Here is a 26997-nt window from a genome sequence, read left to right on the forward strand (position 1 = left end):
TTTCTTCTGGTCAATGGAGGAGGGCAGGTGGGGAAATAGCTGTCATTGCTGCTGCCAAACCGCAGCCAGCGGAGGCCTGACGCCACAGTGGAGTGGGATGAGATGCTCAGTGCCCGCCCCGATGTGCCCCACAGTCTCTATGACAGGAAGCTCAACTGTCCACCCATCAGTAGGGTATCAGTGTGACGGAAACATTAGGTTACAGCAGCCGCATCACCGTGATCCGCAGTTAATTATTCCCCAGTTCCAAACAGCAGCAACATGGGGAGGAAAGGGACAAGTGTGTAGTCAGTAGTTTGATCCTGTTATTGATTGGATGCTAACAGAGGGAAATAACTAACTATAAAATATTTCCTGTCTCAGAAACAGGGAGGAAGGATGATGGGTTTTCTTCAGATTTTTGGAGGCAAGAAAAAGAAAGTCATAAATTCCCAAAGCTTCACAGTTTTTGCTTAGTTTTTTCAAACATAGCAGATTTTTTCCAGGGTTTTTTGGGTTGCTTTTTGTTTTTTTTTCAGTTCCCTCAATCTATTCCTTGCTGACAGACAGCGGACCAGCTGTTCACTCGATATGGTGATCTACAGCTTCAGTCTTTGGCATTCCCATTTGATTGTAAGAGGGCAGCTTCTGGAACTCCCAGTCCTGCTGCAGCAGAAGTCATCTCACAGTCAGTGGGGCCAGCTACAGATCAAGACCCTGAAGGAGTAAAAGGCTCAGTATCTGGCTCCTTAGTTAGAGAGAACTTAGTTTATCATACTGTTTTCAGAGATTTATCACTTCCTTTACCTTCCTCCATATGCACAGTGAAGAAAATCTGTTATAAACATGTGACAGGCACGGTTTCCATTAGAAAGTAAATTTTGGGCATAAATAAAGAAAAAAATGAGTTATTTTTAAGCCAGAAATGATTACCATGCTGATGAATGAGCACGAGTGTCTGAACACAAGTGTTGTTCAGCATATTTACAAGATCAGGTTGCCACATCATTTTTCAGGTCGTCTGAGATCACTGGAACCCCTTTCCTTAAAAATACAGCTATAAGAAGCAATTAAATGTCAGCTTGGGGTTTGTGCATGTAGGCATGACTGCTTGCTCCTCAAGCGCCTTTGAAGTCTGCCGCTGGTCCTTACAGAAAAATGCATTTAGCCCTAATATTAGGTCCCGAAGGTTGTGAAGCCCTGCATTCAACTTGGTGGGATTTTGGTGCAACAGCTTCAGAGAGCTGTATTGGATCAATGTCAGTAATGCAGATACCTCTGCAAGCAGCTCAGACTCCAATCCTATAGAGACCAGGAGCACACCCCAAAAAACTGAAGCAAGGGGCAAAAAGAGAGGGAAGGAGGGTAAGATGAAGAGCTCCTGACATCTGTACCACAGAACTGCAAAGACCTCTAGGTTGTCTCCAGATCAAAGAACCACTTGATAGCAGTCACCAAACACCTTCTAACAGAACACCACCATTCATCTCATCCTTTGCACATCCTCTCAAGAGGGGCCACTACGTTGAGAAGCTTCATGATTTATTTCCAGGAGTAGCTGCAATGGAAGGAAGTGACAGCACATGGAGATCTGGCACCGGCAGAGAGACTGGGAGATCCAGTTCTGGGGACACACATGGTACTGCTGTGAAAAGTGGAGATGGTGCAGGGTAGAAGACACAGAGAGCTCTGGGCATTTAAAAAAAAAAAATATCACTGCTGTAGGGAAGATGAAGAGGGAAATAAAGGAGAAAATCCTTGAGCTGCTGACACAAGGGGTAAGATGAAAGAAGCTGCAGAGAACACCTGAAATAGAAGGGGTGGAAAACTGAGTTTCTTAGGAAAGACACAGAAAACAGTGACAAATAAAAAGCTGCTGTGCAGTGCCCTTAGCTTGCAAAAATAAGACTCGTTGAGGGATGTCTACTGTCTTTCTAAAATACTTCCCAAAGACGGACAAAAAATTCGTCTGACCACAACGGAGGAAGTGATCTATTTCCCTAACTTTGAAAGCTGGAGAAGAATTGGGGTGTCTTGATCATACTGCAGAAAGCCAGGTCATGCACAAACAGGTGTCCTTGGGCAGACCCATACTTTCTTTTACAGACCTCCATGGGCTCCCCACGGTCCGGGTGTGAAGGTCTGATCTGGATGGAAGGCCCAAAGGAAGTGGCCGGCCAGCAGTGGAGTCCCAGGGCACCTCCACAGTATGATCTGCAAAACTGTTCTCAGCTAAAATTGCAGGAGCTGAGATTGCGCGGAGTGAAAATACATTGAGGACAATGTTTAAGGCTCTTGAAGAAAAATATTCTACTTTCTGTCTGCAGTCACTCCCATGTACAAATCCCCTTGCACTTTGTCTTCTAGAAGGAAAGAATATTACACTGAAGCCATTCTTAAGCAATAACATGAGATGACAGAAAACCAACTTTAAATGCATGTTGTCATTTACTAAGCCGTTAAGAAATTTCTTATCATTGCCTTGAAGCCACAAATTCTTGTGGCCTGCTTAGACCTACTTTGCGCTTCAAATTCTCAAATCAGCACAATAGCAAAGATGATTAGAAAATGTGTGTGTTAAGCTGCAGCCAGTAAACACCAAGGAGAACGTCCCAAGCTTTACAACAAAAGGTTACCGCAATTTAACAGACGGCCTCCTCTCTGAGAAATAAAGTAACTAAAGTAAATAAAATGGAGTCTGAAAACCAAACAAAATACATTCTCAGGCCAAAATGTAAAGGAACCTGAAAGAGCCAAAGAAGGGTCAATACAGATTTTCAATTTTACTACTTTGATTTAATAAAATTCTTTGGATACTGTTGCTTGCTCATTAGAACCATAGAAATTGGAATGGCAAATACTGTACTGTGATTTATGGATTGAAAGGTTGTCTGATTTCATTATGCTGGTAAATATAACAGTGCAGACACCTTCTCTTGGAAAGCGATTTCTAAATTGCTACATCAATATTCAGTTAATCAAAATTGATATTTACCTTCTACAGGAACCGCATATGTGTGTATGTCCACGTCCACACACAAACACACACACACTCTCTTATATTCTTAATATTTTGTCATCTTTCGGATCACAGAGAATACACGCTACTGGAACTGCTGCTTCATCCCAAACCAAGACCTATGCAGTTGCAAGGTGCCTAGCCCTTCACGTAGGACATTTCTGCTAATTGTACCCTCCTCTCTCACTGAAATAAATTCAAGAAGAACAGAGGCTCAGTTCAACCATTTGTTATTCCAGATCTATGCAGGTGTAACTTCACCTTCAGTTTACAATGACATAATTGATGGATAAATCATTGAAGCCCTAAAACTTGCAGTCCAGCACTGTTAACATGTTAACTCTATTTATATTTTTCAGTCAGAGTAGAGCACGGTAAATCATTTTTTAACTAAACTTTGATTTTCACTCACAGTTTTGGAACAGAAGTACAAGGCAGGGCGTGCGTTAAGGCAGACCTCAGGAACGAGAGATTCCTGAGGTGCCGCTACCTACAGCATCCATGGGGCAGAAGGCTGACAGGGATGCAAAGGATGCGAGATGCCACCAGCAAAGGAGAGAGATGCAGAAGTGAGGAGGCAACATGGCTAGAGAGGGGCGAGGAAGTCCCTCTGCAAGGTGGAGCCTGGTGTCTCTGCTGACCCCCTCTTGCACACCTTCAGCCACACATCCCTCCTGGCCGTCCCCAAAAGTCCTGCCCTGGTCATGCTTCCTTTCTTCCCCACAGCACTGAGGTTAGACTTCAGGGTGGCCACTTTAGGGGACCAAGAGAGTCAAGATCCCAGAGCAGGCATTTCACATGCTCTGCAGTGCCGGGGGAGCTGGGATCAAAGGGGACAGCCCTGCAGCATGCAGACCCACAAAGCCGGTGGGTGCTGCAGCCTGGGCGGCCACCAGCACTCCTCCATGGCACAGACTCGGCGTCGGGCTGGCCTGCGAGCCATGCCCCCGCAGCACATCCTCCACAGCCGGCTCACACAACCCATGACCCCCAAACCCTTGGGGCAGCGAGCCTCTGGGGGGATGTCTGAAAAGGGTCAGGAGAGGATTATGGAGATGGCAACAGAAGCTCCAAGGACATGCACCCATTCTCTGCGGCAGCCAGAAGAGCGAGGGCACGTCTGGCCATGATAAATAAACCAGGCCACATCCCCATTTCTGCACGCCGCCGCAGGAGCCCACAGGGTGATCCTTTGCCTCGTCCCCCTCGATCATTGTCGCTAGGAACAACAACCGGCTCTTATCACCAGAGACGTCTCTGGGAAGGAGTGACTTCAGGACACAGTGTCCTTCCCCGGTCCCTTGAACCCCCGAGACAATTTACAATGCTGTCACTTGTACACACTCCCGCCTCAGGTGCACAGTTTTTGCCTCTGAATTTAACATTTTGATTTCTAAATAAATGTCCTTTAGAGCGCTTACAAGACCTTGATGATAAGCCATTTTAAGGATATTCCGGATCACTTTTCAAAATATTTGCAGAGTATTGGATAAATAGTGTTTGCTTTTATCCCTTCTTCGGGAGATAACAGTTCAGTAACTACGTTGCCCAGATGAAAATTTATTGGTTAGCATTGGGGAAAGCAGATTCTTTCCAAAAATTAGCCTTTGACCCAGTTAGTCTTTCCTAAACAAGCAATGATTTAAAAAATCCTCAGCGGATGAGAGATGTCTGCAGTCCCAGCATCGACTTGCACGAAGTGTTAGAAGGTGTAAGGATAACAAAGCTACATCACTCATATTTCACAGCATCAAGACCAGGGATGAAAAACTACGGAAAACTTCCCTAATGAAATGTCAAAGCGAACTAGCTTCACTACAGCTAATCCACAAATCTTGATGACAGTGCAGATTACCCAGCCTGCTAAACTGGCACGTGCCCAAGGAAGCTCATCTCCCAGGGATTACACCTCCAGTTAAGTTTGCCTTCCTCTGAATTATTTGGAAGGGCCCCGGAGGAAACAAGTTTCAGCTCATCTGTTTCCTTCTCAGGGCATTCAGTATGCCACCCAGTCTTAAAGCATCAAGCAACAACAGCGCACATACACACACAGAGAGAGACAGAGCCCCAAATATTGACATTACTGTGCAATAGGCCAGTCACCCGCAGATACCATGCGGAAAGCTGCTGATGGATGCTGCAATAGAAACCTCCTACGAACCTTCAGGTTCAGCAAAGAAATCCCCTGTTCTCCATCTACGCTGCCCTGACACTTGGATCTGAAACACGCCCGAAATGAGAGATTATTTTTTTCTCACACTGGCTATCTATAGAAGGTCCTTTTTATAAGTCTCTGTTGTGCAGCTCCTGAATGTCAGGCCCAGCAAATCAAAACATTTTATTGTAATTTCATATTGTTTACTTTTGCAAGGCAGGATCTTGGCAGAGACAAGCGTTTCCTCCAGGGACGAGGAGGATGGGGCTGGCAGGGGGGAAGGATGGAGGGATGGAAGGAAGCATTTTCATGCAGACTTCCTCATTGTCTGCTTTAATGGGGTCCCTGGCTGAAATACAAAGGAAGAAGTAGCTAAAATGACCTTTGCTACAAATTCAGAGACGCCAGAGAATGGGTGTGAGGGTGCACCAGGGCCAGCCTATGCTGGCAGCAACAACAGATGAGGGATGCGGCACAGGAGCAGGAAGATGCCAGCAACCCTTGCCAGCCCCGCCCCAGCCCACCCGCCGCTGCCTCCCCAGCAGGTCAGCGAGGATCCTGGGGTCCTCTCTGGGCGGGTGCAGACCAAATGGCCGCGGCCAAGAAGGCGTGGGGAAGGACAGGACAGCCTTGTCCTGGCTGCTCCCACCATGCCCCTGCAGAGCCAACATGTCCTTCCCATCTGGGGATGCTCCTGGCTCCTTCCCCAGACCCTCCTCCTCCCTCCCCAGCCCCAAACCACGGGCCAGTTGCCCTCCGAGGAGGATGGCACCACCAGAGCATTTCTTTCCCCATCAGGACCCTCTCGCTGTCTTCCCCCAAAAGGCCCGTCTCCTGCAGCTCTCTTGCTGAGTGCCCATCGCATCTCTCCCAGAAAGGAGAAAGGGAGGGTCCTCTCATCCCGCCGGCTGGGAACTTGGGAAGGCACCAGTGATCCCACAGGCATCTATTTTTCACTGCATGCTTCCAGGGAGATCTGACTCACAACGTTCAAATGTTTGGGTGAGCAATATTTAAGCTGATGAAAGCATTTAAGAGCTCTAGGTTGGGGGGAATAAGGCATTTGTACTTCATCATGTCACATTCACACCCCTCACATGTACATGGTGTCTCTTTGAACTGGAGGCACCCTCCCTGCCTGCTGCTGAAGCCACGGTCCTCCGAGGAGCCTGCAGGAGACGGACGATGCCAGGACAGCAGTAGGGTCGAAAGGGATATTCTTGACTTTGTTTTGTCCCCAACGGTCCGTACCAGAGACCGAGACCTTCTCACCTTCTTTAATCCCAGCTTCCTTGGACTGCTTCGCATGAAGTAAAGACCTGGGCCCAGACAGGCAAAAGGAACATGATGCCTTGAAGCCATGACTTGCCCCACCTCTGGGACTGTCCGTGGTCGCAGGCAGACAGGCAGAGGCAGGAGACAGCCCCCCGCTCCCACGCACTGCCTGGCAAACCTTGGCAGAGCCCAGCTGCTGGCTCTTTGCCGGGCATAACAAATCTCCCTGTCCTTCAGCATAATCTCTTTCTCCTTCTCAAACTGTGTTTGGGTAGAGAAAGTGCTTCACAAAGACTTTTGCACAAACCCACCCCAACAACAACTGCCTGACTATGTAAAATGATTCACTGGTGTTTAAAAATCCCACAAACAAGAGCCCCTCGTCGACTTTATGACCGACTTCCCACAAAGGCACTGAGGCCGGCAATCGCTAATGCTCCGTCTGGCATCAACTCCCCGTGAATATCTCTCAGCAATAACAACTGATAGCAGAGCTCGGAGCCTACACATCATCCTCCTGTTTGTACATAAATTCCCTTTAAAAGGATTTCGGCATCCTCACACTGCTTCTTCCCAAGCTTTCAGGCTCTTAAAGCCAAGTCAGCCAGACAGAATGGTGCCACGCAACTACAAACAACACGGGACAATTTTTTATTACAATACACGGCACTATTATTTCTTAAAGCACTGACAGTAATATGCAGCATGTAAAAATATGCATTCATCATAAAGAGGTTAGATACTAATTCCTGCAGCTTAATTTTTTCTTAAGGGCACCAGCCCATTTTTCAATTAAGGCAGGATAATATTATTAATCATAAAAAATTGCTGATGTGTAAAATCATTTCCTTTCTAGCTAGCATTGCCTGAGAAACATCAGACACGCTGCCTCTGAATTACTCTTAACTTCGTGGTAGTACGGAAGCTGTATCATCCTTTTCAGTGAGGATTCGCATCGCTCCCAGCCTTGGCCGTGGGGAAAGGCGCTTCTCCCTGGGAAGCACGTGGAGACAGACCCAGCTCCTGCAGGAGCAAGGCAGCTCGCCCCGCACCTCTGCTGCGCCGGGTGCAGGCTGGCAGCAAGGAGACTATGGATATAGATTCCCAGGAAGGAGCAAGCACCATCTGCCGTGGGGCAAAACGGCCGGCATCACAGGGCAGCCCCATGCCAGGAGCGTGTTTTAATGGTCTGTGTTGACTGAGCATTGCCAGGGTGCTGTGTTTCAGCACCCACTGAAGAGAGAGACAGGGTTTCTGTCCCTTCCCTTGATTTTTAGTGCTAAGTTTGGCACTATGGGACTCTGGTGAGGTTGTCAGTGCTTTCTCTTTAATGGTTTTTCCCCCTTCCTCTGCTGCTGCATGGGTTTGCCTAATTCCTGCCAAAATAACTGGGCATCTTGCCTTGAGACTAGGCCACGAAAAGCAGCATGAAGGAAAGAGAAGAATTAAAAGAACAACCCAAACCCTATAAAATAGTACGTTAGTAATAACAAAACCTCTCCTTGCCCTGTAGTAAGCAAGGGAGACACCTGGACTGTGGCTTAGCAGGCCCTGAGAAGATGCTGCAGAGGTGCGGGCACTTGAGCATCCTCTGGAAGGAAGGCAGCTCCCTGCTGCAGTACTCCCTGGTACTCAGCTCCTCACCCTGCCCAAACTGGGAACCTCTTGGATCAGGGGACCGGCACATGCCCTGGTCTTGCTCCCACAGGCAGCTGGCTGTGCCTGCCAAGGAGCCCTCCAAGGGACACAGGCAGAAGCACCCAAGCAAGGAGCAGGGCTGCCCCCAGCCCCTCTGCGCCGGGGCCGGGAGATGACCCTCCAGCAGGTTTGCTGGAGATGATGGAGCTGGAGGGAGGCAGACTGGCTCCTGGCTCCACAAGTGCCTGACGTGTACTTCAGTGGCACAGATCCAAACAAAACGCCTTGTCTCCAGCCATGTGTCCAACCCTCTTCCCATCTATGGGCACTTTCCCTCCCACACATCACTAAGTCATATATACCCTGACTTCTGTTGAGATTTTGCACTCCCTCACTACAGGACCTCCCACGAGCAGCTCATGGCAGTTATCTCCTTTGCAGCTCAACCTTTGTCCATCGTCTGGAAAACTTTCAGCATCACTCTCAACTTGCGTGCCCCCACCGTTTATCTCCTCCCACCTTGGTCTCGCTTCTCCCGTTCTGGGAACTGCATCCTCCCTATTTTTTTCCCCATAGTGACCAGCTGCAGAATCCCCCTCCTGTTTTTCTCCCACATGATCAGCTCAACACTATTCCCAGTTACCCGCAGCCTTGTGCCATTAGTTTTCTGACATCACCAAATACTTTCTTATCTGAAACTGATTTTATTTATATATACATATATATAAAAGGCCATCTTCCACCATCTTACTAATTGCTGACCAAGAATAAACCACATAAAGAGAAAAGGCCAAATGCTGAGACCACCTTGGGGGATGCCCCACCCCACGGTTGTTGCCTCTTGGCAAATACTACCAAGCGGAACCCTTCACTCTCAAGTCTGCAGAAGCAAATCAAATAAATAGAAATTGTGAGTTTCAGCCAAAAAAATCCTTTCTGACAAGGGTTGCTCCTATTCATATGACTAGTCTCATTAAGATCAATGAGAACTGGAAAAAGCTGCAGGACGGAGTTTGCGTGTGTCTCCTGGCTGAGATGTTCAGCTGTATTTTTCCTTGTGAAAAGAAAAACTAACCTTGTACCACCAAAGCAATAACCATAGTGGGATTACTGGTCAGCAACACGCCAGATACCATTTCCAACAGTGCTATAGCTAATAACTTACTCACTGACAGTAATTGTTACAAACAACTGAATTACGAGAGAGAGATTTTCATATTATCTATACACATATACATATACAAAAATACCACTTTGTACAAATCCAAAGTATGTGAGGTTAAAGCTAATGGGCTAGCTTTGTTGAGCATCTCAAAAATCAAATTATCTGCAATCAAATTCATGGTACAACTCAGGGTTCATTTCATTACTATCAGAAAATTCAATCCCTGAAATCTTACAATATTAAGCTAAAGCAATGAGCGTTCTGTTACAGTTCTTTCTTTTTTCATTTTAAGGTGAGAAAAAGCTAGCGGGCCCGGGGAAGGTGGGGGTGGGGATTCCCGATGGATACTACTGAAAGCTTGCAAACATTCAATCATTTACTCTTATATAAAGGAATGAAAAAAGAAAGCATCCTTTCAAGTACATTCTAAAATACATTTTGCAGTATAAATTCTACCTCTTGCATCTATTTCTACATCATTACTTTTCTCGCAAAGATTAAGTATATACACACATGCACATATATAGGCATATACATCTTTAAATTCAAAATACAAATCCATTAGGGAGCTATTTAAATCTGCTCATTGCTGCAATAACTAATCATCTTATCTATGTGCTGTCCTGTATGTGGGACAGTCAGAAGTTCATGGCATTAAACGCAGGCATTCTCCTTGTTGTGATGAAGCTGCCTTTTTGGTTTCTTTTACAATAAGCACTCTTTAACCTTACTGCAAGACCTAGCTGTAGAATACTCACTGCAATTTCAGCCTCCTTTTTTTATCCCTTGTCTTCAAGGTTCCCAGCTAGGTTTCTCTGCGGGAGTCAAGTGTGGTTTTAATAAGGCAGATGAGGCAGGGCTTCTCAACTGCTTTTGATAGAGGTGAGGTGGTCAGCTCTTTATTGACTTTCTGCAGTGCTGCGGCTACGGACCTTACAGACAATCTTGCTTTACGAGCATGCACCAGGCAGGAAATGGGCCTGGAAATTTCCAGCCGGCGGTGTTTGATGCAGTGTTCAAAAAGCTGCACGATGTGCATATAAAGGAAATGAAGGAGAGCCTTTTTTTGTTGTTCTTGCTCTTGTTGCTAACCCATCAGGCTGCAGTCACTACACGTACCTAGGAATGCCTGCTCAGGAGCCATTTTAAGAATTAGCATGTCTCAGCAAAAGGAAGAAAAACAACATCGGTTATTTTGTGCACATGAGAGAGTACTGTGTATCAAAGATCCTTTTATAAACACTTGAAAAAATCACACGGGAGGTAACTAGCTGCTAAACGATTTTACTGTCCCTTTCTTATGTAAGCAGCCACAGCGCATATCCACTGTAAACAGTGCACAGCTGCACCGATATACACGCATCCTCACAAGGGGATATGGAAAAAAGGAAGCAAGCACAGGCTGGTATCAGGTACTATTAAGATTTTATTGATACCAGCACGGAGCAACAGCATCACTAATTAATGGATGCTCACAAGCTACACACATTCTTCCAAGCACGTGGCAATAAAACCAGGGAGCCTTCTTCACCCTCATGTGTATATTACTTCAGCTATTTACCCTCCTCCTTGTTTTTTTGGACTTCTGCACACCCCCACTCCCCTCGCCACCCCACACCTACACTAGCAAGGTACATTCCTCTCTTCCACGATCAGGGAGATGCATACTCATGTCCCCGCTCACAAGCTTCCCACGTGAGGCAGAGCGAGCCACTCTGAGCCAGGTTTGTAACGGCAGACAGGGTCCAAACTACACAGACAGGAGGTTTGGAAATCCTCCCCCCCAGAGATGTCTCAGCATATGTGGACATAAAAAACAACTTCTAAAATCAGGCTTCCCATCTCTCTCTGCCTCTTCTTACTCCCTGCCCAAGGGGGATAATATCCCCCCACCCCAGAGGAGCGCAGTGACAGTGAGCAAATCAAAGACAGCAGGATGGTTCAGCCACTTTGGTGACAGCAGCCCTACAAAACCTAGAACGGACTTTTAGTTACTACGAAAATGCCACACACGCACGTACCCACACCCGGCTGATGCTGACTGCACAGCGACTGTGGATGCAAACTCCAGCTCGCACCCGGCTGCGGCAGCATCAGCTGCAGAGCTGCTCCTGTCAAGGACCGGCTGAGGAAGCCAGCTCCCACCTCCTGCCAAAGCGCCGCACCTGAGTAGCCAGAGCTGCATGGTATTTATCACGATTTCACTGCTTTCGGCTAATTGCAAAGCTCTCGGGGACTCTGAAAATAAAGCCATACACACACACAGGGGTACAAAAATCTGACAGCTATAGTGTTACCATCAGAGCATATGCCCCCACTGCATGTAAGATTTAACTATTTGCTTAAATTCTACTGACTTTAGTGGGACATAAGGATTTGCTTAACTTTCATTATGTGCTTAAATGTTTTTTCTCAATAGATATGCTTTCCTGCACAAGAACTTTAATGTATACTAGTCATTTGTTTTACAGTTACCTGGATAATATGTCTTGCATTGCCAAGTACAGCACTGGGCTACTTCCACTGTAGGGTGTTATTTGTTACACGTAAATGGAAGAGCAGGTAGAAATTGGGGCAGGATGGATTTTTAGTTAGCCACTAAAAAACACGGACAAGGATGAGCAGACGGTATTGCTGCACACTGCAATGTTATCTGAGTGCTCCCAAATTTTTGCCTGCTAGATAAGCATCAGTGGACAGCTATTCCATAGTCCTTACAGGAAGGTGAGGAAAGGACAATAACCATAGCACAGAACATTTTCACACTGTGTTCTGCATTTATATTTAAAATGCAGCTACAGGGAGCAGGCGTCCTGTGAAATAACAGATGTTAGACTCTCAACACACATACACTGCTTTAATTCAGATGACCTTGCTGAATTAGGAAGCTAAACACAAGATAAATGTCCACTCTCTCTCCTGAACACCTGCCTTGAGCAGACCTGTTTTTTGCTGTTGTTTGCCTGATCTGTATTTCCTCCCAGTTCCCCATCTGCAGTTCCCCAAAGCGTGTTCTTACAGCAGTTCGGCTTGTTTTTCCAAATTAGATGCTGCTTATATTGTGAATCTCACAAATTTTCTTTGCTGACAGGAATTAGCGACTGCTTCACTTTAACCCTCCAACTTGGCAGAAGCTGGAGACTGGCCTGGACTTGCTGCCAGTTTGTGCTCTGGGTCTACTCCCAGTAGGCAATAGATGCTCAGGGCTTCTGGAGAGTCATATGCAATACATTGATTTCATCAAGATTACATACAAGTTTCACTCTTTAAAGCAGAACTTAAACAGTCAAGCGATTAATGATTTCTTTAATTCTTAAGGTCTTTTTTTCTGCACGTGTTTAAAATACTCTAAGAGAAGAAAGAGACTGGCATTGTCTTTTGGTCTTCTGCTGGTGGCAAAGCAGATTATTTCCATCATATTCTGCAGGGGTGCTGTCAAATGCTGTTCCAGGCCATGGGCCAAAAGCTACCCCCAGTCCATGTGCTCAGTTCCCACTGGCATCAATGATATCTCCACCACGGACTGACAGTAGTAAATGGGCAGAGATGTTCTGGCTGCTCAAATAGCACGATCTATGTGCTGAATAATTCATTTTAAACTGTTGCACAGATGTCAAAATGTTATTGCTGATTTCTAGCCAGCAGAATGGGCGTTTCTTCTCCCGATACGAGTGTGTCACTGCCTGTAATGCTAGAGAAGATCTGGGGGATGTCTCAGCAAGACAGCAAAGCCCATACATGGCATGCTTGAGAACATACAATTAAAATGCTCATTATAGGCCACCTTTCACTCTCCTTATTAGGATTCTCCTGTGGATGCACTCACCCACTGCCTCTAAAAAATTTCAGAAAATCAGGTTAAAACATGCAGTTAGTTAGTTACATAGGTTTGAGTGTATGGTCTCCAACAATCACTTCAGCCCTTTGGATTTTCTGTGAAGTCCCACAGAAAACATTGAAGTACAAACAACTTAAGAGTCACAGCCAAGTTTGGATAACAAAACAAACCCAAACAAACAAAAAAAAACCCCGCCCCTGTAAATGAGAATAAGTAGATCTATCCTACCGAGTTTGTCAGCTTGGCCACGACAAGAGCCCCATGGTAGAAGTCAAAGATCTCCCTGCCCTCCAAAAGAAAGGAATAGAAAAGGAGTTTCCCTGTGTTTCCCATTTCACTAAACCTGGAGAAGCCAATCTTTTTACTTGGGCTTAGCACCAAGATCGTCCAGGACCTGGGTTACCCAGCCAGCCACCCAGGTGGACTCCAGCTGCTGATGGCCAGCAGCCACCTCCAAGAGCGAGGTGGGACTCCCACATGCACGCAGGCTTGGGTAGCATCACCATGGGTGGCCGAGTGTGACACGAGAGATGGAAGAAAAATGGGAAAGATGCAAGAAAGCCACAGGTTTTGAATTGAGATCAGAGACCGGGGATCTCTGACACAAACCAAAAGAGCAAATGCACCCCGTGCCAGCCCAGGCGCATCTCTACTAGGGACGTATCAGCTAAGAAGTGTGATTTTCCATGCTCATAGATGGGCTTTTTCATGTCAGCTGGTCTGTGTGGAAACAGACCTAGGCTTAATGAGGTCTAATTTGTTTTAAATCCATAGGTTTCTCTTTAATAATTAACAGTCCTCATCGCTCAGCAAAGCCATTCCTTACCCCTGACTACTTGCTATTAGGAATGAACTTACTGTGAAATACTGCTAAAAGGTGAAAAGCAAGTGATATATTTCAAGTTTTAATTAAAAAAAATATATATATCACACAAAGCAAGAGCCGTACAAGGAATCATAACCGAATAAGCAAAAAAAACCCCAACCCAACCCAATGCCTACTCTCCCCAATTACCCACTTCATTCTTTTTACGCTATTTGAATTCTTGTAATTGGTTTCTCTTACTGGATGCCCTGTGCCTAGACCGTATGTAAGGTTTTCTCTCTGTGATTCCAGGAACTAGAGAACATGTCAGCATCACTACGGTGAACATTACACACACTCACACGTGAGGGTCCAGGAACTACAATTAACACATTAAGAAATAACAACTGCCAAGGGAGCAACGAAAGATAAACAGCATGGAGCTGATGTTGCAAGAATTCTGCTTGGAAAAGGGCTGTCTCTTGGGTAATGGGCAAGGGAGAGAAATCGAAGCACTGTGCAGCGCTGCCCCTTTAGCAAAGAAATCCCTAAAACCGGTTGAACAACTGTTTATACATTAATTTCTTGAAATTTAATTTCACTAAAAGTATCGCTGGCTTTAAACTAGATTTCAAAGGAATACGAAGGCTCGTGTTTACAAAGAAATAATAATTGTGTCCCATTCGAAAGTTTAAACTTGACATGGTTTTTGCTATTTGAAAAATTGTCCTGAAGTGCTGTGGGTTTGTTGTTTTCTTGTTTTTTTAATAGAAACCAGAAATATTTATTTCTTTTATATATGTATTCATATATATATATAAAATATATTAAAACAACGCGAAAAGACTTGATTTTCCTGATGATATCCATTTTGCTGATTGCCACTTCTTTGTTTTCTTTTTTTAAATGAAATTGAAAGAATTAAATTATTTTCAAAATTTTCCCAAGGATTTTTAATGAAAAAAAATTCTTTAGGTTCCAGAGTCTTTTATTTAAAGCTTCCAGACTGAAAAAGTTTCGTGTAAATAGTCCTGCAGAAGCTGCCTAACAAAAGCCTGCAAGAGCATGCCCACCACTTGGATATATATTTTCACCACTGTAACCAATGGAAATCATGGACCACGCTGGTCCTTTTGGATACCAGTCTTGACTTTTGCTATTGCTTGCAGCTGGACCAGCCAAAGGCCTTAATACTTTATTTTTCACTGAGATTAGAAGCTAAAGGAATATGATGGCACAGGCGAGGCTTATGAAATGCTTTGTCTTGCATCTCTCCCACCTTGCGGCTGCGCAGCCACAGAAAACACAACAAAAATATTGCCATTATAACCCCTTTCCTACATTCACTCAAATCCCTCTGGGGGAAAAGGGGGGCAGAAGAGGCGCAGACACGAGGGTAGGATTAGCACCCATGCTCAAACCCACCTTTTGGGGAGGGCAGGGCGAGTCCCTCTCAAGTTGGGGCGATGCCTGTTACCCATCTGGGGACTCTGGCGCAGGGTTTCTGTGACAGGCGTGATCCCCCATGCTGCCCCCAAGCATCGCTCATCCGTCAAGTAAGACATTTCAGCAAATCACATGGCACTTTGTAAAAACATAATTGTTTTTATTTTCCAATTTCCCATGTTTTGTGTAGAGTGCTGCTGTGTTCAAGTAAAGTGAATAAAAGCATAAACAGTAAGCACCATCTGGAGAACATTCTTCCAGCACGCTGAGAAATAGCAGCCGCCTGTGCACTACCTGCTATAAATAAATGTCATTAAAAAATGTCCAAAAATTTGTTTGTTCCTATTTGATGGAACTGCAGCCAGAGAGCACTTTCCTTAACCCTGCCTTCGGGTACCTGCCATCTTCACAACAGAAAAATAAAGCTGTAGATGTTTGCTTCTCAATCATTTATGCTAATATCAGTATCGCTAACAGAATATCAACCTTACACATTATACTTATAAAAGCATCAGAGGTTGCAACTTAAGAGTAACACGTGAACAAGATATTCAAAATACAAATGCTTTTTAAACTGTACCAGGTTCACAATATAGTGATGTCCCTCAGCCTGCGAGCAAGAAAATGGGTAAAATTGCTCTTGCTCTAAACTGACAGTGTAACAGTTTGGGAGGAAAAAAAAAGTAAGTCGATAATTTCTTTTCACTCCAGCACAAAGCTGCTCTGATCTCCCTCTCTGCTGACAAAATACAGACCAAGTTGGCCATGGGGTTGCGATGAGGCTCTGTGAAGGGTCGGCGTTTGCTATGTTTGTTTAATCACTGCAATTAGAGCTATGCAAATAATGCAATTGTTTGCTATGGTGGCCAGGCTGGGAAAAAAAAAATGAAAAGATATGTTTGGGTTGAGCAATTTAAGAATTACTTTTTCTTTTTTGGTAATACGAAAAAAAATAAAACTGTTTTGTTTGTTCCATTCAGAAGGCAGCGAAGCCTTGAAAGAATCCATTCAGTTTGAAATGAAAAATACATTTTCACACTGGAACAAAGAGTTTGAGCATTTGAAAATTTTTCCCTTCTTCTTTTGTCAGACAAACATTTTCAGCACCCAGAAAGGGATGCTCAGGGGAGCTTACTGCTTCCTGGGGGAGGGAGGAAAGGATTTGCCCAGCCCTTATCCTAACCTCAGACACATCGCAGGCCTTCACGCAGGGGCAGGGTTGACCACTGCCTGTTTCTCCCTCGAGGAAGCCACCACCATCAGCCCTTGGCTTCCCTGCCGTGGTGCTCCACTCCGGGCAGCCCCCCAGCTCGGGGAGCCCAAGGGGGATCTTCCTGCTCTGCCCTGGGGCGCGGGGCTGGCACGCTGCCTGCCACAGCGTGCTGGGTGGGTACGGCGACGGAACAGCAGCACTGCCTTTTCTCGGTTACCGGTGGCCCAGCCGCGGCTTACACACCTAAGTAACCTCACTGATAGCAGGCCAGAACTTCACCCCAGTTATATCCATGCCATTTTGAACCAGCAGCTAATGAGGTTGGTATCTGGTCCCTGGTTTTGGTAGGAGACGTTTCTGATCTCATCAAAGTTACTTGAAAAATAAAAAAGCCAACAAGAATGAAAGGACCAAATCCACAGCGATGAGGCTGCAGAAGGAAAGGGTTGGTGAAGCCTCAGGGGAAATGTGACCCAGTACCCTGGGCACCACAAGATGCACACTCCTCTCTGGGAGGCAGCGCTGCCTCTGCCCCTGCCAGAGAGGGTTCAGCTGGCGGCACCGAAACATCTTCCTCTCCCAGTGCTTCAGGGAACACTTCAGTCGGGTTTCGTGTGGGAGGGAGGTGCACGCGTGCCTCAAGGAGGAGGCTGAAGCTGCCCACGGACCTGGGGAACTGGGTACCCCCGCACCGAGCACTCAGGTCTGGATGAAGCGACCAGCTTGAATCTTCCACAGTCATAACAATTGACAATTGTCTATTAAAAAACCAACAACGACCTAAGGTCAGAACGGCCCCTGGCACAGTGTGGCTCTTCCCCGGGCGGCACAGCCCCTGCAGTCTGCACGAGGTCGGGATGTCCTCTGTGGTACGGTACAGGGCTGAGGCAGCCAGAGGCTGATGCAGGAGGCAGCCCGGATCCTTGCTGATGAACCACCAGCCACCAGCAGGAAGGATTTGAAGAAATTTTAAGGTTTTTCCCCTTTTTTTAAAAAAAAGCCCCCTTGGATTAGTAAGTGTCATGAAGCGATGGGAGCGACTCTGTCTTGTGAAACAGCATCCACAAAGACAGGCTCTGGGTCCCTCGAAGGAGAGAGCGGCTGTGATTCCCGAGGCATGGGGCGCATTGCCAGCCTAGTTCCCCATCATCATTTCAGGGCAAGAGTGGAAATGATGGACATAAATCAGATTCGGTCCTTCCCTCGAACTATACTGCTTTCCCCAAAACCCAAAGTTGTTGTGCACTGAGTGGCTTCCCTAAAGCCTTGCTTTCAGCTGGGACTGGCCACCATTCCCACTGGAAGCAAAGGCATCATTCCCACTGTATGTTATTTTCTGTTTTCAGAAGGACTCAGTGTGCCAGGAACCGCATGAATAGGGATGAGGGTACAGTCCCTTCCCTGATGAAATCATCATCTCAAACCCAGCAAAGGCAGGAAATGATAACGTGCTTATGGTTCCCATTAGCCATGTTTTCCTAACATAAATATTTTAGCTACTTTTATTTACGGAGTCCACTCACACTAGTTAAATGAGTTACTTTGCAAAGGGATACTTAAGCTGTCTGGAAATGAAGACACTGGGCTGCTGATTTTGTTAGGATGATGATTTACCAAGATGAATAAGGTTCTCCTGGACCAGGTGTGCAGGGAGGGCAGGTGGTGGGAGCGTGTCTGTCTGTCTGTGCATGCACACGTGCATGCGTGCGTGTGTGTATGGGGGGGAGGGTTGGTCTTTGTTTTGTTTTTGCCTTTGGTCAAATTCAAACAATGTGCAGTAACAAGAAGAAAATGTCATTTTCCTCCCATCCATCTTAATTTAGCATCCATTTTAAAGCTTACCTTTGACCTTTTAAAATGTTAATACACTTAAGCAGATATAAAAACCACAAAGCTCCTGGAAAAATTAATCATAGCCATATCACGATGCTAGTCTAAAAATGTAACATCAGTTGTTTTCCTCTTGAATTTTAAGAAACGTTTGTCCGATGCAGCAGCAGTAACTATGCTACAATTAGCTATTATTTCCTTTTCAAAAAAATATCCACGTTAAACACTATAGCAAAACCCTATCAGCACAACCAGCACAACCTACTAGGAATTGCTGGGTAAGTGCCTTGAACCACAGAAAAGGTCCTGAAAAGGACCTTCAGAAGTCGCCTAACCCATACTTCTGCCCCAGGCAGGACCAGCTATATCTAAACCATTCCTGACAGGAAACCTTATTTAGTCTCCCTTAAAAGCAACAGCCTTAAATAAAACTGGAAAAAAATGCACAAATCAAAATATATAATATAAATATGAAAATAATTTGTATATGTGCGCTATGTATACAAATATGAAAAAACAAAGAGACAACCGTGACCCAAATGATACTCTTCCACTTCTGACCACTTCATACCCTTTAACCAAAGAGTTCAAAACAGGAAACTCTTAATAAAAACAGCTCCTTCCTTTTTAAATATAAAAGGCTGCTAGCTTGAGAACCTCAGCTCCTTGGAAATGCAGTGGCACCTCTTCTCAAGAAAAGTGGTTTCAGAAGCACTAGGTCCCAAAACATTTGGGCCTTTACGCTTCAAAGCAAATTGCTCTTCAGTTCCACTAGAAAGCAAATAGGAAGCGAGAGTGTTGTTTGACCAAAGCAAATCTAAGACGTCTGAAGCCTGTTCATGATCAATGGCACCCATATCTTCTTTTGACTTAACCGTTTCAGGCGGGAGGCTGTACTGGGTCCCTCAGGGACAGCCATAGCACAGCTCTGTGGTTACATGCTATGAACGTGGGGATCCATGACACACAGCCATATGCTGCTTTTGCTTTCTTCTCTGCAGCATCTGATGGCATCCAGGGCTAGGCCCATCAATTTAATAACCCCCTTTAGAAGACAGAAAGCTATGGTGTCAGTCAGAATGTATCCTAAAAGACAATTGATGGTTTCATGGCTAAACACATATGGGGAGGACCTACAGCTGCTACCTGAGCATGCAAAAAAAAAAAATCACCCAAGGACCTAAATGGCAAACCCAAACCAAAGGCAGATGCATTCCCTCAATGACTGGGGAAATACAGCTCCTTGCAACTGCTTTCTTCCATCTACCAACATTACATCGGTTCCAGCACAACTGGAGCTCAGCCAAGCAGTCTGCTGCACACTGAACAGCCACTTTGGTACAACAGCGGGGGTAGACGTGAGATACCAAGTTCAGCACTGCGAGCCCCATGAGAGCACAACACCCTTTCACATACCATGCACGCACAACACAGAAGAGCTGTAATGTAGAGCTCAGTTTCTTCCATCAAGGAAGCCTAGTGAATTCACCCTAACCATACATAGATCCTCCTGTAGCAAAACAGCAAGAAGTAACTCCATTGGGCCCCCAGAGACCAGAGATGAATTAACAGTATATCATGGCTACAACAGCAAGGCTCTTCCCTGCGTTCCTTCTTCTGGGACATGCTTGGTCAAGTACACATGCACATGCCTGTGTGTGTATATATTTATTTATATCTACACACTACATGCTGTCCCTGGTAAAGAGCATCCTGTGCCAAAGGGTCTCTGCTGCCACACCAGGAGACCCTCAAGGGCTGCGGACCCATGCTTCCACTGATCTTCTGGGTAAAGCCCTCTGATCCAACTGCTCTCCCATGGGGCTTGTGGAAAACTCTCCCCCAAGGCCAGGCATCTTATCTAGTGGGTTCAACGGGCTTGGCACCTGCAATAACTGTCTCTGAAGACCCCCAAGACAGTAACACAGACAAAATTCTTCCAAACAAGGAATGATCCTTCTCATTTTCTTCCCTGGGAAGTACACAACACTTTTTGGGGAAAAAAAAAGTACAATAATACATATCTGTACATACGTTCCTACTTCCTTCTGGCACCCCCTCAGCATCCCATAGCCTGGAAAGCAAGGCTCAGCCATGCGAGCAGTCCTCTTCCTCCACCTTTCTGCAGGGCAGACCTCCTGGTCAAGAGCTGCCTCCTGATCCCCAGCCCCATCACCAAGGCCAGAGATGAGGGCATATATTATTCAGACAGTGATGCTTGACTGCTCGGTTAGGAAAATCCTGATTAAAAAACAACACGTTGCCCTTCCTGTTTGCTTTGCAGTGGCCTTGTGTGGATCCAGCTCTACGGCAAGCAATCCATCACCAATAGCCAGAAAGATGCGTATCGTACACACACAAAAATACTTCACGTTTTACTTACTTTTCCACATCTTCCATTCTCGTTGCCCTTTATCATCTAGTTCAATACTCCTACATATCTTTTCTTTAACCAAAGGACTACCTAATTATTTTCTTAAACCAAGGGCCATTTTGTGCAGTATCGTCACATAAGCTTTCAAAGACAATCAAATTAAAAGAAAAATTTACAAAAAATTAACCACAATGAATACATATTTCTCACTTCACCACTCCTGACCCTATATTTTGGGTTTTTTGCTTACATGCAACAGAATGCACAATGTACCATTGTTACACTGCTTGCCACTGGTTTACTCACCATCTTCTGATATTCCTGGACTGCAAGTGAAGTAACACTCCTCTAGCTAATTAGTTGATTCACTAAGCACAGATGAATAACTGATGAGCTACAAAAAGTCGCTATTGTCTGAGACAGTCACCAAGTAACTAACTTGGCCATTCAACCAAGGAGAAGTTTTCTTCTCTGAAAGGTGACAAGTAGCTATGTAATGGCTTCTATTATTTTCTCAATAAACTCAGAGAAAATAGGACATTGCAGCTAGAAAAACACCGAAAGAGAAATTAGCTGCTACTGTCATTAAGGATTCAGAAGCTGAAAAAGAACAGTTGGTGCATTGCAGCTGGAGAGGCTCTTTGGAGTAAAGTGATTATTCTCTGGCCATTAACGAATTATTTTTTGCTGGAATGCAAGACCTGCACTCCTCCAAATAACCTGGCTTTGCTGTGAGGAGCACGCCATCTGCCTGGGCAGGTGAGAGCCGTTGTCCTCTTGGCCCTCCTGGTGGCTACCGCAGTTCTCCCACCTCTTTTGTTTCCATGCCACAATAAAAGCAGAGAAATAATTAAAAGGTTGAAGCACATACAGACATTGGAGGAGACATTGCTCTTCACAACTAGCCTGACCAACTGAACTTAGAGCTACAGCCTAGGATGTTCAAGGGGGGTGTCTGCCCACAGTAGCCCCACAGAAACTCAGCGAGGTGTCATGGCAAACTTCCTTTGCCTCTCTTGCCCGTCAGAGCTCACCCCAAATCACTGGCTCAAAGATAACAAGGTAATAAGACATTTACGGACATGGTCAGTCCTGGGGCTTGTTCTGAGATCTTTGTGCCTGCCATTGGGGAGGCACAGGGGAACCCAAACCCAAGCCCAGCTTGCCCTTCAAGTCAACAGCAGCCACCTTCCTTCTGCTTTAGTGGCTGCTCTCTAGCCACTTTAAGGGCAGTGTAAACAATACAGGGACCTGGAAGCCACTAAGCTGAAGGATTCTTTTTTCTGAGGAGGGTGAAGGGGACAGGAGACCTGTCCCAGACTCTTTGGTTAATTCCTGAGAACATTTAGCCCCACATGTGATGCCACGGAGAAGCATTTTCCAAGCAACTACATACCCTATTAACTAGCAAAAATAAAAGGGTACTGGAAACATGTCCAGCTCAGAGGGTTCCAGTCACTCGCCACCCAAAGCCAGCACTTGAGCGTGGAGCGGCAGCTGCTGCAGGAGTCCCCCAGGACACCCAGCTACCCACGAGACTGGCAAAATCCCACAGATGCGACCCTGTAAACTCACCCCCCACACACGTTACACCACTGCTCTGCACATTAAAGGATAGCGTGGATAGACCTGTTTGGGGAAAAAAAAAAAGGGAAACCAGAACTAACAAGCAACATTAAATCACCTGGCAGAGCAGCTCCTCCACAGTGGCCTATTTACAGAGTTGCTCGATGCCCCGGGAAGGATGGGCAATATTGCAAACCCAGGAATGGAAATTCTGGAGGAAAACTGAGACAGGTTAATAATGATTGTCTGCAGCCCAGGACCTCTCACACAGCCACTGCCTTTTTGAAATCTGGAGTCTGCTGGGAGAATTTAGGCCTGGGGCTTTGAACAAAAAATAAGGAAAACTTTTTCTTCCTGAAGACAGCCTATGAAACCCAAGCAATGCTGAAAAGTGTTTTACTGTATTGTTATTCTGTAGATGCCATTTCTGGAGGCGTGACCCAGCGCAGCAGGATCTCAAAACAAAGCAATCCATGGCTAGCACCCCACATCGCCAACTGACTCCTTCTGCTCAAAATAAAATAAAATAAAATTAAAAAAAAGGCAAGTGCCTCCATAAATCATTCATTCATCCCAGTTTCATAACGAGAATATTTGTCAGCTCCCATTTTGCTTCCCTTTCTCCAGCTGCCTGCTCTACAAAGCCACCATTTCAGCTGCCTGTGCATACAGACCGGCGGGCACGCTGCGACGCAACAGCTCCTGCATCCCCGTCCTCCTGCCGGCGGAGAGGATGGCCACCCCTCTCCCCCAAACCCTCACCCACACTGCCAGAGAATTTTCATATGATTTTTCTTTTAAAATATATATTTTTTTTATCATCCGTAGCTCTGGGGCACCCATCAGATGTACTCAGCTCCTGTAACAATCACGTGATTTATGTAGAAGTAATTGGGGTTAAACTATCTGCCACATCAAACTCTTCACATTTGGCCCCATCTCTAGGACCTAGAAACATCTGAAATAAATAAAGCCATGTGTCATTTAACAGGGTCTGGGCTTAATTAGGATCATTCTGGATTTTATGGGAGGAATCTTGTACTGCCAGCTTTCTGCAGCTAGTCCATCACTTGCAAGGTTATCGGATTTTTTTTTTCCTTTAGTACCTACATCAAAATATTTCTATTTCCACACAGCTTTGCTTTTTTTTTTTTTTTTTTTTAAAAAAAATCCTCCAACCAGCCGATGACAACCACTCCTTATCTTTGGCTGTCTTCCATGCTAAAATAAGCATGCCGTTGTTATGCCAAGGGAGCTGCACCCTTCCACCTCCGTTCCCTCCCGACGTGCACACAGCCGGCTGCGCAGGAATGCCCGAGGTGCCATTTTCTGGCCATTTTTCTGCGATGTTGTTGCAATTTACCCTCTAGCTACAATTTGTATTTCTAAATCACACCGGGCCTCACTCGTGCCACCGATTTCACAAACCTCAAGTGACAGACGCTCTCTGTCCTGAAGAGCTGGTGATACCCAGCCCATCTTCGCTGCCGCAGCTTCCCTGCCTTGACGTAGGCTAGCTGACACGAGGGCGAGCACGCAGCCAAACACCGCTCAAGTGATGTCGGGCGATTTGATTAGCAGCAGAGAATGACTGGATTAGAAGAGGGATAGGATTAGAGATTGATGAATCATTGTAAGGCTGCTACGTCTGTATTACTGGCTCCAGCAGCAGCATTTGAACGTCAAACTGCATCCCCTCGGAGCAGCTAGGTACCACCTATCGCGCGCTCCAGACTGCTGTGCACGAGGCAGCTGGGGAAGGTAAAGGGTTTGAGTGAGGGTCTGAACTGACAGCCTGGTATAGGCAAGCCCTCAGCGGGTCACGGGCAAAGACGAGGAGAGGGGAGGCAGGGAAACGTTAAATGATTTGCCCAAAGCTACATCGGCAATTTGTGGCAGAGGCAGAAACGGGAACCAGATTTTCTAAAAAAATGAGTTCTTCACGCAGGAGATGAGCCAGCCACCTTCGTTACATGCATTTTTCCCCTGTAATTCACACCGCTGCAGGCTCTGCACAGCAAACGCCAGCTTCCTGAAGTTGTAGCGTGTTCGGCACAACCTGCTCATCTCACTTGTCATGCCCGCTACATGACTGGCTCCGTCCTCCAGCCCGTGCTTGCAACACGATCCGCACGTGTTGCAAAAGCTTATCACTTGCACTTTTGGCAGGAAGCGAACAGGACCCTGCAAAATCCATCACTGGGGTGATTCTGGTCTGACCCAGATAGCTCTGGCTACTGGAGCACCTCCAGAATTTAACGTACACATGGAAATTCAGCATCACTCTCCAGTTAATTCCAGCAGTTATCCCCTCTTCAAATTTGGCTTCATTCATCTCTCAAGGTGAAAGAGATTTCAGTGTCCCCACGAGAGTCCCATTGGAGCTTCTCACAGAAATATAAGAATAATAAGATTCATCAGAGACGGCAAGGACAAAATAGTGAGGATGCATTAATTGAACAGGCTGCTCTAGCAGAGCTGTGCAGGAAAACGTGCAGGCTGGCGGCAGCCTCCTGGACTAGTTACTGTAGTCACGTCTGATTAACCAGGGCCACTCGCGGAGTCATGAAAAGGAAGGAAAGGCTTCTCCAAATTTACATATTGAAAAAATGAAAGTGCGCTGATTTTCTGTCCTATGCTAGCGTTACGCCTGAAACACTCCGATCAGGAGCATATTTGTGAGGAAATCTTTACTTTGAACGTTAAGCCAATTTGCTGGTGATAAATGATATGAAAGGTTACTTAAAAAAAGATATTTCCTCATCAAGTTTAAATGGGAAATACCTGAGGAATTAATGGGCAACCAGATACTCTTTCATCTTTAACCATACATCCCCATTAGAAAATATATATATTTTTTGAATCCTGCATTTTAAGCATTATTTTAGAAAAAGACTTCTGATGGCGAATGGCATGCGAGAAAACTCACATCAACAACAGCGACTAAATCAAAGCCAAACCAACCTCTTTAAAAAGAGGAAAAACACCGAGGCAAGGCAAACAACTGCCCTGCCACCCCTGCGCCGGGCTCTTGCACCCTGCGGCACCTCCCCAGAGGGATGATGCAGAACTTCTCTGGCACGACACCCCACCGAGGCACCCACCGCCACGCCGGCGCAGATGACCCACGCCCCGTGACAGCCTCGTGCAGAAAGAGCCACGAAGGGGGAGGCAGGTGACAGTTCATCCTCCTGGCAGCCTTGGCTGAGAAGCCGGGTGACAGCGGGAGGGGAATTTCTGCCCCAACTTCGGAAGGGTAAATCCTCCTCCTCCTCCTCCTTTTCCTTGTGACCGGCTATGAGAGGGACCCAAATCATCCCGTTACCGCCCATCTTGAAGCACACCCTACATTTTCAATCTCCTTCCTCCAGAGCGCGGATCCGGGCGCTTAAAGCCGCTGTCACCCGCCGTGTTTTGTTCGCCGTGGGAGAGGGGCAGGACCCACGAGCCGTGGGGTGAGCCGGGGCGGGGGGGGGCGCGATGCCTCGCCGCCGCACGCACCCACGGGCGTGATTTTTGGAGAAGTTGCGCAGGCAGGAGAAGGAGGAGAAGGAGGAGGAGGAGGAAGGGGCGGGGGGGTGGCTCTGCCCGTGTGGTCACGGTCTCGCCCCGTCCCTCTCCCCGCCTCGGTCCTCCGCGACACCCCCCCCCCGCGCCCACCGCCGCAGCCCCACTGCCCGGACAACCCGCACAAAGCCGCCGCTGTCGCTGCCACCGCCGGGGTCTCGAAACCAGAAACAATAGTCACGGGCCGGAGCGGGGACCGTGGAACCGCCGCCGCCCTCCCCACGGTACCGCAGAGCCCGGCGGCCGGTTGGGAAGGGGCGAGGAGAGGCGGGGGGGGCGGATTCCCGCAAAAACGCCGCCGCCCCGGCCAACCTGTCACCGCTCCTCCCGCCCGCCCGGGATTGCCGGCGCGCAGCACCTACCTCCGGTGGAGGGTACGGCAGCCCCTAACCGGGCTCCATAGGGGCCGCAGCCGCCGCCCGCCTCTGTCAAGCCCGGCCGCCGCCGGGGACGCACCGCCCTGCCCTGCCCGGTACCGTGTCCCGCTCCCCCCCCCGGGTCCCCTCCCCGCGCCGGGCGGGGCGGGGGCGGGGCGAGCGGCGGTGGGCGGGGCTGTCCCACACTGGACCCCGCCCACCAGCTATCGCTCCGCCCTCCCGCCCGCGCGTCCTCCCCCCCCCGCGCCCCCACGGTTCCGTGGAGGGTGGGGGGAGGACGCGCCGGCGAGGGATGCGTGGGGTAGGGACCACTGAGGGTCCTTTTTGGGAGCAACCCCGACGCCCAGGAGGATGCTGCAGCAGGCAGCGTCATCTTTGTGAACAAATCACATGGATTTTTTGCTCTCTGCTTGCTTCAAGTTTTGCCCTTGTCTCTGCTGCTGCTATCGCAGATTGAGCACGTTTCTAATTTCCTATCTTTTTTTATCCCCCCCCCCCTTCCCCTTATTTTTAAATTTTTTTCCCAGTCTTTTCCACCCTTGATCTCCCTTGTCCCCATTTCCCCATAAGACTCTGAATATCCCAAGTCCCTCGACTGCAGGCTCTGGACTTGTAAAATGGTTTTGTGGAGGGCAAAAAAGAGTTTTTTCAGAGGTTTCAAATCGCTGTTAGCGCGGCCAGCAGCAGCTTATTGGAAGGTGCGGTGCATTAAACTAAATCCGTGGCTAGTATTACATAATATCCCCTCGA

General features: G+C 46.9%; 1 protein-coding gene across 1 annotated transcript in view; it reads right to left on the minus strand.

Annotated features, from left to right (window-relative positions):
- RAI2 (retinoic acid induced 2) overlaps positions 1-26310 on the minus strand; it is a 45799-nt gene extending 19489 nt beyond the window's left edge. Inside the window, exon 1 of the mRNA XM_068425454.1 lies at positions 26233-26310. The gene's annotated coding sequence lies outside the window, so the exon portion shown is untranslated. The remainder of the gene's footprint in view (positions 1-26232) is intronic.
- Between the last annotated feature and the right edge of the window lie 687 nt (positions 26311-26997).

The sequence above is a fragment of the Nyctibius grandis genome, chromosome 2, assembly GCF_013368605.1.
Source record: "Nyctibius grandis isolate bNycGra1 chromosome 2, bNycGra1.pri, whole genome shotgun sequence".
NCBI lineage: Eukaryota > Metazoa > Chordata > Aves > Nyctibiiformes > Nyctibiidae > Nyctibius > Nyctibius grandis.